A 13,255-nucleotide genomic window follows, 5' to 3' on the forward strand; every position below is an offset into this window, starting at 1 on the left:
CCCATGAGGTTTTAGTCGCCCCCACACCCCCGGCTCATACCTGCTGTCCACAAGACTCCCATGTGGCCACCATCTTTCTTTCCAGAGGGAGGAGGGCGGAAGGGAGCAACACCCTTTCCCCTCTGGGCAGAAATGATTGCCTGGATTAACGCATAGTCCTTTCACTTTTCTGCTCCAAGCTGCTGGGTTCTGCATTAAGCCCTTGTGCTTCTGGGGCTGTGGCCGTGCTGGAGAGCCGCTCGTGGGGGGGCAACTGGTGACCTCGGTAGGGCGTGAAGGACGGACCGGAACGCCCCCCTTCCCATGAGGTTTTAGTCGCCCCCACACTCCCGGCTCATACCTGCTGTCCACAAGGCTCCCATGTGGCCGCCATCTTTCTTTCCAGAGAGGAGAGGGCGAATGGGGCAACACCCTTTCCCCTCCGGCAGACTTGATGGCCTGGGTCAATGCATAGTCCGTTCACTTTTCTGCTCCAAGCTGCTGGGTTCTGCATTAAGTCCTTGTGCTTCTGGGGCCGTGGCTGTGCTGGAGAGCCGCTCGTGGGGGGTGACTGGTGACCTCGGTAGGGCGTGAAGGACGGACCGGAACGCCCCCCGACCCATGAGGTTTTAGTCGCCCCCACTCCCCCGGCTCATACCTGCTGTCCACAAGGCTCCCATGTGGCCGCCATCTTTCTTTCCAGAGAGGAGAGGGCGAATGGGGCAACACCCTTTCCCCTCCGGCAGACTTGATGGCCTGGATCAATGCATAGTCCGTTCACTTTTCTGCTCCAAGCTGCTGGGTTCTGCATTAAGTCCTTGTGCTTCTGGGGCCGTGGCTGTGCTGGAGAGCCGCTCGTGGGGGGCAACTGGTGACCTCGGTAGGGCGTGAAGGACGGACCGGAACGCCCCCCTTCCCATGAGGTTTTAGTCGCCCCCACACCCCCGGCTCATACCTGCTGTCCACAAGACTCCCATGTGGCCACCATCTTTCTTTCCAGAGGGAGGAGGGCGGAAGGGAGCAACACCCTTTCCCCTCTGGGCAGAAATGATTGCCTGGATTAACGCATAGTCCTTTCACTTTTCTGCTCCAAGCTGCTGGGTTCTGCATTAAGCCCTTGTGCTTCTGGGGCTGTGGCCGTGCTGGAGAGCCGCTCGTGGGGGGGCAACTGGTGACCTCGGTAGGGCGTGAAGGACGGACCGGAACGCCCCCCTTCCCATGAGGTTTTAGTCGCCCCCACACTCCCGGCTCATACCTGCTGTCCACAAGGCTCCCATGTGGCCGCCATCTTTCTTTCCAGAGAGGAGAGGGCGAATGGGGCAACACCCTTTCCCCTCCGGCAGACTTGATGGCCTGGGTCAATGCATAGTCCGTTCACTTTTCTGCTCCAAGCTGCTGGGTTCTGCATTAAGTCCTTGTGCTTCTGGGGCCGTGGCTGTGCTGGAGAGCCGCTCGTGGGGGGTGACTGGTGACCTCGGTAGGGCGTGAAGGACGGACCGGAACGCCCCCCTTCCCATGAGGTTTTAGTCGCCCCCACACCCCCGGCTCATACCTGCTGTCCACAAGGCTCCCATGTGGCCGCCATCTTTCTTTCCAGAGGGAGGAGGGCAGAAGGGAGCAACACCCTTTCCCCTCCGGGCAGACATGATGGCCTGGATTAACGCATAGTCCTTTCACTTTTCTGCTCCAAGCTGCTGGGTTCTGCATTAAGCCCTTGTGCTTCTGGGTCTGTGGCCGTGCTGGAGAGCCGCTCGTGGGGGGCAACTGGTGACCTCGGTAGGGCGTGAAGGACGGACCGGAACGCCCCCCTTCCCATGAGGTTTTAGTCGCCCCCACACCCCCGGCTCATACCTGCTGTCCACAAGGCTCCCATGTGGCCGCCATCCTTCTTTCCAGAGAAGAGAGGGCGAATGGGGCAACACCCTTTCCCCTCCGGCAGTCTTGATGGCCTGGATTAACGCATAGTCCTTTCACTTTTCTGCTCTAAGCTGCTGGGTTCTGCATTAAGTCCTTGTGTTTCTGGGGCTGTGGCCGTGCTCCAAACTTAACTCTGACTTTCAGGGAGAAAGATTGGGTGGTTTACTTCTCATTGATCACTTTGTATATAGAGAGATATCGCGCGGCCGCTTACGCGGCTGCGCGGTTTTGAGAAAAAGTCCTCGTTCCCGCATACTCGAGCTGTGTTTGTAGAGGCTTCTGGTCACCGGGGTTCCATCTGGGGGAGGCGGGATGCGGCACCTACTCCATCTGGAACTTGCGGGTGAACTCGGCTCTTTTTGGAACCTGTTTTTTCTTTTTTTTTTTTCCTCCGGGATCCCGCACCCTCCATGTTTTCTTTCTCTTATGCTTAAGGCTTCAAAGATGGCGCTGGGGGGTGGGCTGTGGGCGTGACTTCCGGAATCAGAGGTTACCTGGGAGGTGTAGTCCGGCAGATTTGAGAAAAAGTCCTCGTTCCCGCATACTCGAGCTGTGTTTGTAGAGGCTTCTGGTCACCGGGGTTCCATCTGGGGGAGGCGGGATGCGGCACCTACTCCATCTGGAACTTGCGGGTGAACTCGGCTCTTTTTGGAACCTGTTTTTTCTTTTTTTTTTTCCCTCCGGGATCCCGCACCCTCCATGTGTTCTTTCTCTTATGCTTAAGGCTTCAAAGATGGCGCTGCACCCCCTGCCTCTATGGCAGACAATTTTCTTCTTAATCTCCCTCTGCTTTTGGGCATTATGGTTTGCAATATGTATACTGAGAGGCCATCATGTTTGGTCCTTAATCTACTTTCAGCACACATCTCCCATCCTGAATGATCCCTCCAACATTATTGACTTAGTGATCCCTTCTCTATCCCAGCTGCCTTCTACCCCTAACCATCATTTTATGGAATGAGCATACATGAGTATGGAATGGGTATGGGCTGAGTTCTAGTCTGTAAATTTAGGGGACTAAATAGGAACACGTGTGCCTTATTTTTCTCACCATTGAACGATCCCTCCAACCATCATTGATCCCTTCTGTATGCCAGCTGCCCCTGCTTATGGGACAGGCTTCCATTAGCCTACTGGTTTTACAGATGTTCCTCTACTCCCTGAGTTAGCTCTGCCTGACTGTAGCAAGTAGTGGTTCTTCCAGCAAGAACCTGTGATTTTGTGACCAAAAGATCTTACAGGAGTGATGGCATTGCGTTGATATTCTAGGAGGATGAGACTGTACAGCTTCATTCCTGTCTCTTTATTGGGGTTAAGGGCCTTTCCCTGCTTGGTTGGTCAGGCATCTAGCACAGAACCTGAAGTATAGCGCCCAGCCCACTGGTGATGGAAACTCAAAAGCACAAGATAAACCAGCCTGACCTTTAGAGGCCCACTCAGCCACCTGCGACGAGGACAAGCTAAGACAGGGTCTCACTTGAGCAAGATCTTGAAGGACCAGTGGACTGGAATCTGGGCTGCAGGCGGACACTCTCCAAGGAGTGCCTCCCTCCGGTTTCCTAAGGATTCACAGCAGTTGATTCCCCATGGAAACAAGCAGAAGTCTGTTTTAATCATCTGGCATTTTCAACTTCCTAATTTGTATGGGAAACTAGAGATGCAGACAGATGGAATATTCATTATCACAGAAAGCTCCAGCTGAAAGAAAATGGTTGCAACTGGCCTTCAAACTGGACACCTCAAGCATATGACTTCAGATTACTTTCCATCATCTTAAGGGCTGTCAAGGAACTTGCTGAGAATTTATTTCAGCTCAGTGCTTGGAGCAGGGTCACATGTAAGTCTGCTGTAGCTTTACTCGCTGTGGCACAGCTGGCAGGCTCAGAGGTTCAATAGATGCCCCTTATTATCTCCTGAGCCTCATGAGTATGGAATGGACATGGGCTGAGTTCTAGTCTGTGAATTTAAGGGACTAAATAGGAACACTTGCGCCTTATTTTCCTCACCAGAAAATTTCATCCCACCACTGAGCAAATATTTTTTGAACTTCTCTTGGGTGGCAGGTGTTATTGTAAGTTAGACAATAGCAGTGATTAAATTTGAAGTTTAAAATTGTTCGTGGTAGATTAATGATGAGATGCAGTGATGAACAGAAGGTACAATGTTAGGTGGTGATGAGGATTATGGAGAAACTTAAAGCAAAGGAAGTGAGTAGTTGGTGAGGACAGTTACAGATTTGAAACAGGCTGATCCTTGAAGTCCTCCCTGAATAGACTGAAGTGGGATGCTGTGCGACGCAGAAGGAAAAGTGGGATGAAGTATAATGGGAGGTTAGTGAAAGAACATTTTAAGTGGAAGCCCTGACACTGGAAACTTATAAAAAGAAATTAAAATTTTAATTCCCCCTTCTCTTCCCTTTGTTGTTGTTGTGAATTCGGGGGACACACACCTTAGTTGTGCTTGCAACACATTTTAGTTGTCACAGACTCTAAATCCAATTTGTTGTGGTGTGTTGGAAATGTCATGGTTTGTGGTAGGACCACACTGCTGGGATCATACTCAATATGTTGGGATGTTACTGGGGTTCAAACCCTATCTCCCTTATACCTGCAATACAGTGCAGATTCTCCACCTCTGAGTCATTCATTCTTGTTGCTCTGTTTTGTTTTGAGGCCACATCCGGTGGCACTTGGAAGTGACTCCTGGCTTGATGGAAGAGAACCACATGGTGATGGAGATCAAATCCAGAGCTCCTGCATTCAAAGCATGCAAAGCATGGGCTCTATCCATTGAGTTACCTCCTCCCCCATCCCCAATTGTGCTATTACTGAAGAACAATTTAGTTTGGCTGGACTCCATGAATATGGGGCTTGGGGTGCCACCAAGGAGACTTGACTGAAATTACTTGTGTATTGGAAGATATTTATCATTTAAGTTGTGTTTTAGTTACCCTGGCTGGGAAGGGATTAAAGGTAGAAAAAGTTAGAATATTGACATGATATTGATGGAAAGCCACAAAAGAATAGAATAACTGGCATTTGTTGGTGGTAGAAGGATTTGAATTCTAGTCAGTACATTATTTTGAAGGTATAGCTGACAGGATCTACTGATAGATTAGATTTAGGGTGTTAAAGGAAAGGAATCAAAGAGTACACCTATGTTGTCAGCCTGATTACCAGGAGGAATGGAATGTTCTTATTTATTTATTTATTTACTTATTTATTTATTGAATCACCATGAGAACAGTCACAAAACCTTTCAGTTCAAGACTTGGTCTGTCATACAATGATCAAACACCCATGCCTTCACTAGTGCACATTTTCCACCATCAAGAACATCAGTATACACCCCCTCCCAACCACGCTCCGCCTGTGTGGCAGATTTCCACTTGACTCTCTCTCTCTCTCTCTCTCTCTCTCTCTCTCTCTCTCTCTCTCTCTCCGTTGATCACATTCAATATTATGACAAAAGACCCAACATTGTTATTTGGAATTTTCTCCAACATTCAGACCTCCCACAAAGAGATCATTGGATAATTTGTTTTCTATTGCTGATTATGAAGAGCATATGATGTCGTGTGGCCACAGTAGCAGCCAGATGAATTTGGATTTCTGATATTTTAGTAATAAACCTAGAGGGATTACTACCAGAAGCCCCTGGGTTCCAAGATTGGTATGTGTGTCTCTGGGATCATGGCCATTCAGAAGACGGAGGAGGCGTTTGAGGGTGGCAACCCAGAGCATTTGTCATAGTGGGGAGCAGGGCCGATTCCAGACACTCCCTCCCCCCCCCATCCCATGCATCCCCACGTACCTCGTCAATGCAGTCTTATACCTTAGTATAAGTTCATTAGGCTCTAAAAGATGCAGGCCACCATGCCACCACTGCAAGAGGAGACAGGTGGAGGGACAGACACCCTTCCCCTCCCAGGGTGGCATAGCACCATAGTTAAATGCACAATCCAGAAGCATTTTGGTTGGGCATTATATTTGCTCAGATTTTCCTACCACCATTCAAGGCTGTTTTTTCAGGGAAAAATGCAGGATCATTTACTTTCCATTGATAACTTTGTGTATCAGGAAATATTATGTGACCGCGAAGTTCAGAAAATAGTCCTGGTACCCACATACCTGAGCCATGCTTGTAGAAGCTAATGGTCACCGGGACTCCATCTGGAGAAGGCAGGGAGACAGCACCTACCCTATCTGGGACCTCCCAGTGATATCGGCTCAGTATGGGACCCGGAGAATTCTCTGGGAGTTGTGGAGCCTGTTGTCTGTCTACAAGCTGTTCACTCGAGTCATGCTGAATAAGATTGGCAGAACACTACATGAAGGACAAGCATGCAAGCAATCTGGGTTCCACAAAGGATTCAGCACAATCGACCATATCCACACTATACTCAAGCTCAATGAAGTTTTTCAGGAGTTCAAGATGCCGCTCTGTCTAACCTTCATTGATTTAAAGAAGGCCTTTGATTCTGTTGAGACTGAAGTGGTCATTGAAGCCCTAGCCAAACAGGGAATTCAAACTCAATACATCAGGCTCCTCTGTGAGCTGTATTACGAATTCACTACCAGGATCTCACCATTCTACAAGGAAGTGAACATCGATGTCAAGAGAGGGGTTCAGCAGGGTGATACCATTTCACTAAAACTCTTCCGTGCCACCCTCGAGAATGTCATATGATAACTGGAATGGGAAGGAATGGGAGTGATGATAGATGGTAGGCAACTATACCCCTCTGCTTCGCTGATGACATTGTTCTAATAACACTGAACATTAGCCAAGCTGCACAAATGCTGACCAACTTTGACCATGAGTGTGGAAAGTTTGGACTACAGCTGAATCTCACAAAGACATTGTTTATGAGAAATGGTCTGGTTCCTGATGTTCCATTTGCTCTCAATGGAATGAACATCTCTAAATGCAACAGTTATGGTTGCTAGGTTGAGAAGTCAACATGACGAATGACCTGGTACTTGAGTTGCGCAGGAGGAAGAGAGCATCTTGGAATGCCTTCCAGAGTGTAGAAGAAATAGCAAAGAGGACAAAGAACCTTTGGCTCCGGGCACATCTCTTCGATTCCACTGTTGTTCCTGAATTAACATACACCTCAGAGACCTGGGCCCTATGAAAACAGGATGAGAACACTATTTGGGTCTCCCAAAGAGGAAATGAAAGAGCAATGCTTGGAGTATCATGCTTCACTCAAGTGAGAGAAAGAATCGGAGTTCCTACCTCTGTCAATGATCAAGAATCAGGGATGTGGTCTTGTTTGCCAAGGCATTGAAAATCAGATGGGCTGGACACGTAATGAGATTTGGAGATGACTGCTGGACTAGAGCCATTACTGACTGGATTCCACGTGATGTCAAAAGATCACGTGGCCGCCCACCTACTTATCACTCTGAGGTGGTCAGACTTCTTCGTCAAGAGTCTAAATGATTGGTTTTGAGGCTCTTCATGTTCCTAGAATGAGCAGACGCCATTAGGCTACACCAGCACGGGACAGGGACGAATGGAGATGTTACTGACACATGCTCGAGCAAATAGATGAGTGATGGATGTCAAGTGATCAAGTGATCAAGTGATTTTTGTTTGTGGGCCACACCCAGGAGTTCTTAGGGCTTAGTCCTGGTTCTGCACTTTGGGATCACTCCTGACAAGTTTGGGGACAGTATGGGATGCCAGGAATGGAACATGGGTTGGCCATGTGCAAGGCAAGCACCCTATATACTGAACTATTTCTCTAGGCTCAAATTATTTCATTATTAAATGAAATAAATGAATATTAAATTAAATAGATTGATTTCTTCTGTCTTCAAGTAAACTAAGAGGCGTGATTACTGTAGATATTATTTAATGAGAATCTGAGATGATTGAGAAGTAAATAACTCACTTTCTGTGCTTTGTAGGAATGTAGCACTGTTTTCCTGTTGCTCATCGATTTGCTTGAGCAGGCACCAGTAATGTCTCTATTGTGAGACTTGTTACTATTTTTGGCATATCGAATACATCATGGGTAGTTTACCAGGCTTTGCTGTGTGGGCAAGATACTTTCATTAGCTTGCTGGGCTCTACAAGGGGGTGAAGGAATCGAACCCAGGTCAGCTCTGGTTGGCTGCACGCAAGACAAACGCCCTACCTGCTGTGCTATCGGTCCAGCCCCTTTGTGAGTCCCTGTTCCTGTCCTCCGAATGTTCATCGATTTGCTTGAGTGGGCCCAGTAACGTTTCCATCGTAAGACTTGTTGTTATTGTGTTTGGCATATTGAATACATCATGGCAAGGCAAACCTACTGCTGTACTATTGCTTCAGCCCAAAGTATAAATGTAGGCTAAATTTTCATCTCTGACCTCCCTCCTGTGTCAAGATGGGTATCTAAATACAAGCAGCCAAAAACTCAAAGCTTCAAGCAGCAAACTTTGGAACAAGTTAACAGACTCTACCTAACAGGAAAAATCATTATCAATGGAGTGATCAACATTCAATAAATATTATTCAATGGCCATTTTCCTTAAAATCAAGCAGGCTTATATGAAAACGATTTCTCTATTAGTAGTTCCTGACAATATGCCCAAGGGGAAGACTTATCACTCTGTCTGCAAGCGAATTCCTGTGTCCCAGAGCTCTGAGCACCTGGGAACAGCATGCCCCCAACAGTGCCATGAGCCTTCATTCAGGAGGTGAGCCTGTGCTTGTCCTCAGCACCCACCTACTGGCCACCAGAACTTGACTCTCTGTCACTTGTACCTTTCAAGAACCCAAGAGTGTGTCCTTTTCTCCTCTTCCACCACGAACCCTGAGCTCTGAGCAACAGCGAGGCCCATGGTGGTGGCACTTATATTCCACTCCATCTCATACCAGAGAACAGCCTATTTCCCTTAATGGGAGAACAGGTGGAATCTAGTCTACGGAGCTTCCACTGAAGACAGTCAAACAAGGTTAGACTCACAGGCACACACACACCCAAGCGTTAGTTTACCTAATTGCTGGAGGACATGAAATATGTAATGAAAATGTTGAAAAGGAAAAGCCAGGAACAAACGTAATTAAACTGCATGCTAAAGCTCTGTCCCAACCCCAGCCTGTGTGTGGAATGCAGAGGGCACCCTGCTTGTGCAATCCTGACACACACACACTCACCTGCAAACTTCCTACTCTGCCCGCTGGCAGGCCAGAAGCCTGATCGCTTCTTGGCCTTTTGGTTAAGATCAAGTGCTCCTTTGTAAGAATAGGCATTATTATCTAATTGCATTTAATTTTCTAACAGGATTTCCAGGGTTCACAAATTTATAGAATGGCTTTGTCATTGGAACGTATCAAATAGAAAGTACATATCCACTGCCGATTTACTCTTTCTTTTTGGGAAAATTTAATGGTGCTGGGTTCTAAGTGGTTTTGTCTTCTCCACTATGTATGTTGCAATGTTAATGCCCAATGTGGTTAAATAAGGATGCCTGTGTAACTCATGGTATTGGAGGGCACACTGAGAGGTTGGTAGTTGGCAACTCAGGAGAGGGCTACCACTAGACCTTAACTACTTGGTACTATGATCTTGGACTTGCCAGCCTTCAGAACGGTAAGGAGGAAATGTTTGTTAGCAAGTCACCCAGTTTATGGTATTTTGTTCTAATGGACTGAATGAACAAAGGCTAGAGTTAGAGAGTACCTGTGATGATTGGTGTAGAGAAAGCTATGGGAACGATAGCAATTATACTTAGATCCATTTGATGAAGCTTTCTAGATCCCAAATAGCTATCAGAGTCAGTTGTAAATTGGAAGTGATAACACTTAGCTTCCAAGGATGTTGAGGCTCTGGCTTATAACAGTCATCAGTAAATCTTAATTCACTTTCTTTTGTCTTGAGGGTAAAAACTCTGTATTGCCAGTCATTCTACTTTAGTTAGTTCAAGATAAATAGACTTAATTCTAGATTCAAATTTAGGCACTTTATATATTAATATTTCTAAGGTGCTGGAGACTTATGGGTCAGGTTAATAAAATTTATGCTGTAATGTAGAGCAGCACTCCCAAGTAAAAATTTAATATGAAGAATGGTGTCTTTATTTTTAAAAAGATAACCCATAACATTCAAAGAAAAAAAATAAGTATAATGTAAGCCACATAGGTAATTTTAGGTTTTCCAGTACTTATCTGGGGGAGAGAGATGATGTTTGGGCCACACCCAGCAGTGCTCAGGGACTCTTCCAGATCTACACTCAGGAGTGATGCCTGAAGGGTCTCAGGGAACCATATTACGGTGCCAGGGATTGAAAAAGGATTGTGACCAGCCTCAAGCATGACAAGTGCCTTACATCCCGTATTGTCCCTCATCCCTAGTGGCCCCATTAGACTTTTGCTTTGTTTTCCCCACCCCACATCTGGCAGTGCTCAGGGACCACTCAAACTCAGTGCTTGGTGATTACTCTTGATGGTATGCAGGGGAACATATGTGGTGCCAGGGATCAAACTATGGTAAGCATGCAAGGCAAGCACCTTATCCACTGTATCCCTATACTATCCCTCTGTGACATAGTGCCTTTATTATTTTTTTGAGTGCCTTTATTTTTAAGAAGTAAAAATAAAACAATTCAATAGAATTAATATCAATATAACCTAACAGAGACAAAGCATTACTCTTTCAACATATAACCAACATAAATAAATTTATTGTTTTATTTTTAACTAATTCTTTGAAATCCAGTGTGCATTTTATATGTTCAGAACATCTCAGTTCAGATCAGCACAATTTCAAGACAATGTGGTTAGCCACATGTGACAAGTGATTATCATATTGGCCTGTGCCATTCTGGTGGTCACTGAGATGCCTTTTCTTCTCCTGTTTTATTTTTGTGAACCTCACATTCAACTGCAGAAGCATGGTGTGTTTTCAGTCAAGCTCAGATACTACTTGTTCTTCCAGTTTATATAGCAAGTAGTTATGTGGTTGCTATTCCTGTACATGCTGGAAAGAGAGCCTCTCAGACTGTCTTCATGCACTAACCACTTAAAGACAAATTAGCCTATGAGTCTTCTGGTTACCTGTTCTTAGTTTTCATTGGCAAAAACACAACCTAACTAGACCCACAAACTAAAGAGCCAACACAAAGCTTCAGTTTGTGGAGGTGGTCATGTAATGTTCACACGAAAAAAATTATTTTGTTAGAAAAGAAAGAAAGGTAATATTGTAATGCAATTTGTGATTAAAAAAACTATAAAAAAGTATAAAATCATGAAGGATGGCATTAATAATGGGAGTTGTTGGTGGTGGTCTTCTAGGAAATATCTCATAAAGAAAATAAAAAACAAGGGATGACTACCTTGAAAACCAGTGCTCTTTGTCACAGAATAAATGGGAACTTTGCTCCATAATAAATGGGTATTGAGTTAGCAAAATGATTTCATGTACTTTTGCTAAAAAGTCATGATTCTGATGTACAAAATTTTCCCCTGACTCCAGAATGTTACTGTTGTTTGTTATCCATTGGAGAGGGTTGTTGCAAGCTGTATTATTCTAAGTACTTTAAATGTATGTATGTAGTATTGTTTTTTAATTGAATCACTGTGAGATAGAGCATTACAGAGCTGTTCATGATTGGATTTCAGTCATAAAATATTCCAACACCCATCCCTTCACCAGTGTAATTTCCTAGCACCAATGTTCTCAGTCCCCATCAATCTCCCCCTCCTCAATCTTCCTCTATGGCAGGCACCTTTCCTCTCTCTCTCTTTCTCTCTCTCTCTCTCTCTCTCTCCCTCTCTCCCTCTCTCTCTCTGTCTCTCTCTCTTTCTCTCTCTCACTTGCTCTCATTTTAGGGATAGCACAGCGGTAAGGCATTTGCCTTGCACGCAGCCAACATGGCCGACCCAAGTTCGATTCCTCCGCCCCTCTCGGAGAGCCCGGCAAGATACCAAGAGTATTGGATATGCCAGACACAGTAACAACAAAGTCTCCAATGGAGACGTTACTGGGCCCGCTCGAGCAAATTGATGATCAACGGGAGGGCCTTTACTTTACTTTATGATTTGCAATACAGATGCTGAAAGGTTATCATATACATCCATTTACCTACTTTCAACACTCAGTTCTTGTCCAGAGTGATCATTTTCAACTATTGTTGTCATAGTGGACCCTCCTCTTATCTTAACTACCCTCCACTTCCCCGCCCTTGATTTGTAGTAATTTCCAACCACTGACCAGTCCTCCTAGCTCCTGTTTTTTCTGGCCTTGGATAATAAGTCTCTGTATGTATTCATTTAAGACTTAAAATAGTTCCAGCCCTCCGTTCATAATTCTGATAGGTTTGAATCTTGGCTCTGTTGCTCGACTCTTAGGAAGCTCTCTGAACATCAATTTTCTTTCTTTTTTTGAACCTCAATTTTCTTTTCTTTTTTTTTAATTGAATCACCATAAGATACAGTTACAAAACTTTCATGTTTGAATTTCAGTCATACAATGATCAAACACCCATCGCTCCACCAGTGCACATTTTCCACCACCAATGTACCCAGTGCTCTCCCCCCCACCCCACTTCCCAACTCTCCCCCTGCCTTTATGGCAGACAATTTCTCCCATACTCTCTTTCTACTTTGGGGCATTATGGTTTGCAATATAAATATTGAGAGACTCAATTTTCTAATATATAAAGCGTACAATATGTGGACTATCAATGACTTACCACTTAAGACTGTTGTCAAATAATAATAATTTGAGCACATATGTGAAATGTATATAGAACAGTGCAAGACCCATAGCAAACTCTCAAAAAAACCACCTTTATCACTGGGACAGTTACTTTACAAACTTGAGAAACAGGCAGTGGAGAGGCCACAGAATTATGATTACTAAAATGTTATTAATGTATAGTGCTTTTCATCTATAAGAGTCACTACTTCTCTAGTCTACATGTTAGAAACTTTTGGAGGCTCATTCAGCCTTTAAGACAGTAGAGAACTCTTCTGAATTTTCTTGATAAAGAGCTTATTCCAACGTAACTAATATTTAAAAAGTAATTTGTGCAAGGGTAATAGCATGTACTTTAGAATATATAGAACTCTACTATTTTATTAAAAATGGATAAAAATTTAAATGCAAAAATAAATAATAAAATATAAAAGTGCAAAAATGTGAAGAGAAAGAATATATTGTATTACTAGTTTTGTGCATCTGCTCAAGGTATTGCATAAATACTCAAGTTTATACATATACTCACACACTTTCAAACATTTAATTAGTGAATATACTTAATGAGAATCTGATACTACTCCAAAGCTCTAAATATTTTTAATGATTAGGGTAAGCTTAACTTATGAGCATTGACTGTTTCTCCAGGGACCCTCTTATAATTCTTTT

This window comes from Sorex fumeus, unplaced genomic scaffold (genome assembly GCF_029834395.1).
Source record: "Sorex fumeus unplaced genomic scaffold, SorFum_2.1 ptg000047l, whole genome shotgun sequence".
In the NCBI taxonomy this organism is placed as follows: domain Eukaryota; kingdom Metazoa; phylum Chordata; class Mammalia; order Eulipotyphla; family Soricidae; genus Sorex; species Sorex fumeus.